Source organism: Dipodomys merriami, unplaced genomic scaffold, assembly GCF_024711535.1.
Source record: "Dipodomys merriami isolate MVZ:Mamm:240054 unplaced genomic scaffold, mDipMer1.0.p SCAF_28, whole genome shotgun sequence".
Classification (NCBI taxonomy): Eukaryota; Metazoa; Chordata; class Mammalia; order Rodentia; family Heteromyidae; genus Dipodomys; species Dipodomys merriami.
In genome coordinates this window covers 14,216,037-14,220,534 of record NW_027204270.1, presented here as the reverse complement: position 1 = coordinate 14,220,534, position 4,498 = coordinate 14,216,037, and the positions used below count along the sequence as shown (strand labels likewise).

Below are 4,498 nucleotides of genomic sequence, written 5' to 3'. Positions count from 1 at the left end.
CAGGGAGGTCAGGGCATGTGGGCAGCCACCAGGGCTAGGAGAGAGGAATGGATCAGCTCTTTCTCAGAGCTTCCAGACAGAGCCATGCTCCCAGCAAAATTGAGAGAAATGCAAATGGTTGTGATACATTAAAGTACTTTTTCATCTGTATTTAACCTTGAGGTAAATACAGCACCTTGGTCTTGGACTTCTGGCTTTCTGTGCTGTGTGTCATGGTAGGATACCACATTTGGACTGCTTTGTTACTGCAGCCATTGCAGACTAATGGGTGGATCATGAGAATCCTGGCTGAGTAATTCTGGGCTGCTGGGAAGAAGCTTCGAATCTGGGGTCTGATAGACCTGGTTTTGGCACCTGCCTCTCCAAGGCATTAACTGATTGATTGGTCCACAGAGCCTTTATTGACTCTTTTGTGAATAGGTACAATTGTCGTAATAGTTTCCAGTTGTAAAAGTACCAGACATTGTGCTAAGCCCTTCACTGTGTTCTGAGACAGCCTGAACCATCAGCCAAGAATACCATTCATGGAGATACTGGGGTGTTATGTATCTGGCATTCCAATCTTGACAGGAAGATCTTGAGTTAGAAGCCAGCCTGTGCTACATAGAGAAACTGTATATAAAAAAGGAATGAATGAATAAATAAAGCCTGTAGCCAGGTGCTGGTGGCTCACACCTCTAATCCTAGATAGAAGAGATCTGAAGATCATGGTTCTAAGCCAGCCTAGGCAGGAAAGCCCATGAGACTCTTATCTCCAATTAACCAGCAGAAAATCAGAAGTAGAGCTATTACTCAAAGTGATAGAGCACTAGCTTTGAGGAAAAAAGCTCAGGGACGGCATCCAGGTCCTGAGTTCAAGCCCCATAACTGAGAAAATAAAATAAAGCCTGTAATCCTAGCTACTCAAGAGGCTGAGATCTGAGAATCACAGTTTGAAGGCATCCCAGGGAAGAGAGTCCAGGAAACTCTTATCTCCAATTAACCACCAAAAAGCAGGAAGTAGAACTATGGCTCAAATGGTAGAGGGCTAGCCTTGAGCAAAAGAAGCTTAGGAACAGTGCCCTGGCTCCAAGTTCAAGCTCTAGGACCAGCAAAAGGAAAGAAGAAAAGCAAGCAAGCAAGCAGGAAAGAGAAAAGAAAGAAAGAAAGAAAGAAAGAAAGAAAGAAAGAAAGAAAGAAAGAAAGAAAGAAAGAAAGAAAGAAAGAAAGAAAGAAAGAAAGAAAGAAAGGAAGGAAGGAAGGAAGGAAGGAAGGAAGGAAGGAGGGAGGAGGGAGGGAGGGAGGGAGGAAGGAAGGAAGGAGGAAGGAAGGAAGGAGGAAGGAAGGAACTGAGTGTGTAATTTTCACCCCCACCTTGCAAGGTAGGAAGAAATCTCCACCTGGCTCACTCTGCATTGAATCAGACCACATGATGATTCCAGAGAAAGAGCAAGGGTGGCTGAGGGCTGGATGAACTCGTGTGATCTGCCTTGAATCTCTGAAGCCCTCAGCATCTGGAAGACGGGGCTGGTACTGAACCTCCCTTTATGTGGATTGAATCAATTGAATGCTAGAGGACGGCACTCACGATCATGGGCTGTGCTGCAAAGGGACTCATGATTACAGCACATAGTAGGTCACCAAAGAGAGGAAGTGACTGCTATTGCCGAAGGTGATGGTTCACCAAGGGACGATCCAGGAAGTCAGTGAGTAGGACAAGGACCTCAACAGCTGGCGGCTAGTTTTCCCAGAGGAGGAATGAGGGTCAGTGAGGACCTCTTGGGCAGCTGTTTCCTGGGGTTGTGATGTCACCGGCCCATCCAGGAGGCCACTGTACCAGCGCCTGCTGCTGCCTCCCAGCTGGCCGGTTGTACTTCCTGCGCCCTGAGCTGGCCCTCGCCTTCTTTCTCATGACCTCAGGAGACAGCTGGCCAGTGACTTAAAGAACACACTCATCTGCAAGTTGAGAGCACAGGGGCCCCTGGCTGTTCCCTGGGGATCCTGCACATTGGGAGTAAGGTTACTGGGCTTGAACTTGGAGCCTGGGCAATGTCCCTTAGCTTTTGGCTCAAGGCTGGTGCTCTAGCACTTGAGCCATAGCTCCACTTCCAGCTGGTTAGTGGGAGATAAGAATCTCATGGGTTTTTCCTGTCCAAGCTGGTTTTGAGCCAAGATCTTTAAATTTGTCTCCTGAGTAGCTAGGATTACAGGCATGAGTCCACCGGTGCCCTGCAGAGAATAACTTCAGGAGACTAAGATCTGAGAGGTGGACTGATTTGCCTGAGATAACACAGACAGGAAGCAACAGAACTAGACATTGAATTCAGTTGGTCCCAATGCTGTGGAGTAACCATTGCCAGATTGGCCTAGTTAGCTGTCCATCCTCACATAGTATGTGTGGAGGAGACATGGCAGTTGAAGATGGATTAGCAGCAGATACCAAAGCATCTGCAATCATTCATGTGGATTGTGAAATCTAGACAAGCTCTGAGACTGACTCATGAATTTTACGTCAAGAAGGGAATTACAAAATAAGGATAACCAGGACCATTGGGTTATGGAGTGTCTGTCCCTGGCCATGTCACTCCCAGGTCCCCTATCCTCTCCTCTAGTCACTGTAAGCCTCTGGCATGCAGATGGGAAACTCCAGCTCCAGGGCCCCTCCTCCCTTGTTCTCTCCTCCCTCTTTCTCCTCAACCCTCCTGGTTATCTTTGGGACTGGGTTTGGTTCTTCCCAAGCTGGCTCTGACTGTCCTGCAGTCAGTCTCCTGGAGTGATGCTCTGGCTGAAAAGCCTTACTAATATGAGTTCAAGTCCTGACTCAATGTTGACCAGCTAGGGTTCAAGTCCTGACTCAGTGTTGACCAGCTAGTGCCCTTGGCAAATTTCCAGACCTCAGCATGCTTACTTAAGGACTAATTAGGGTTGATGTGATGGTGCATAATTGTAATTGCAGCACTCGGGAGGTGGAGGCAAGAGGATTGTGAGTTTGAGTTCGAGACCAGCCTGGGCTAAATAACTAGACCCATCTCAAAAAAAAAAAAAAAAGAAAAGAAAAGACTAGGGCTATATACCTCCAGTGAGAGTCTCTGGATGGGACCTCAGCTCCAAGAGGAAGGCATCCTCCTCTGTTGAATTTATTGCTATAATACCAATTATGCCGGGCACATAGTAGGTCCTCAGAATCTGGTCATGATTATTTTTGTTTGTTTGTTTTGGGTCCGGTTGTGGGGCCTGAACGCTGTCCCTCAGCTCTTCAGCTCAAGGCTAGCGCTCTACCACTTGAGCCACAGCGCCACTTCCGGCTTTTTTTCTTTTTGCTTATGTAGTACTGGGAATCGAACCCAGGGCCTCATGCATGCAAGGCAAGTGCTCTACCACTGAGCCACCTTCCCAGTCTTCTGGTCATGATTATTATTCTTGCACCTAATTCCTGAAAGGAAACCTCCTGAGCAGTTGATATCAGGGCTCCTACTATACAGCCTCCTTCTTTCCCTTCTTCTTTCCTTCCCTCTCTCCATCTTGATTTCTGGCTTCTGGTATACTGCTTGGACTTGTATGGCTTTTCCCCTGCCAGTCTGGCTCGGCATCAAGGCCACAGAAGATGCTACCTGTGGGCTCAGCTGGGGCCTGAACTCTGGGGAGTCCTCCTACTTCTCGCCTCTCTACTGGTCTCTTACTCCACAGCTCTCCGAATGTCCCCAGGACTAGGGGACACAAGAATCTTTTTCCCGGGCTGGGAAAGTGGCTCAGTGGTAGAGCGCTTGCCTTGCATGCATGAGGCCCTGGGTTCAATTCCTCAGCACCACATAAGCAGAAAAAGCCAGTCGCTGAAGTGGTAGAGCACTTGCCTTGAGCTGAAGAGCTGAGGGACAGCGCCCAGGCCCAGAGTTCAGGCCCAGACTGGCAAAAAAAGAAAAAAGAAAAGAAAAGAAAAGAATATTTTCCCTTGTAGTCATAAATGGGGCAGACAAAGAACCTTGATAGAAATAGGGAAACAAGCCGGGCGCTGGTGGCTCACGCCTGTAATCCTAGCTACTCAGGAGGCTGAGATCTGAGGATCTCAGTTCAAAGTCAGCCCGGGCAGGAGAGACCGTGAGACTCCTATCTCCAATAAACCACCAGAAAACCGGAAGTGGCGCTGTAGCTCAAGTGGTAGAGCACTGGCCTTGAGCTGAAGAGCTGAGGGACAGCGCCCAGGCCCAGAGTTCAAGCCCCAGGGCCGACAAAAAAAAAAAAAAAAAAAATAGAAAAGAAAAAAGAAATAGGGAAACAGACCCTGCATCAGCCAAGATCCAGGCAGAAAGCAGAAAGGACTGAAAATGTAGTGGGAATTGGCAGGAATAGGGACAGAGGGCTGGAGCTACAAGAGTATGGCTGTGGGAGAGAGACAGCACAGTCATGAGCCAGGTAGTAAGGAAGAGCCAGGACAACACACCCTCCTCCCTCTCTCATCCTGGAGATCTTAGTCTTTAGCCAGAAGGTCCATTGGCCAGACCCAACTGGATACCAGGCCAAG

General features: G+C 48.4%; 1 non-coding gene across 1 annotated transcript; it reads right to left on the bottom strand.

Moving 5' to 3' along the window:
- Nucleotides 1-3,297: 3,297 nt before the first annotated feature.
- Nucleotides 3,298-3,369, bottom strand: Trnaa-ugc (transfer RNA alanine (anticodon UGC)). The gene has a single exon. It is a non-coding gene; the product is annotated as a tRNA-Ala (tRNA).
- Nucleotides 3,370-4,498: the final 1,129 nt, after the last annotated feature.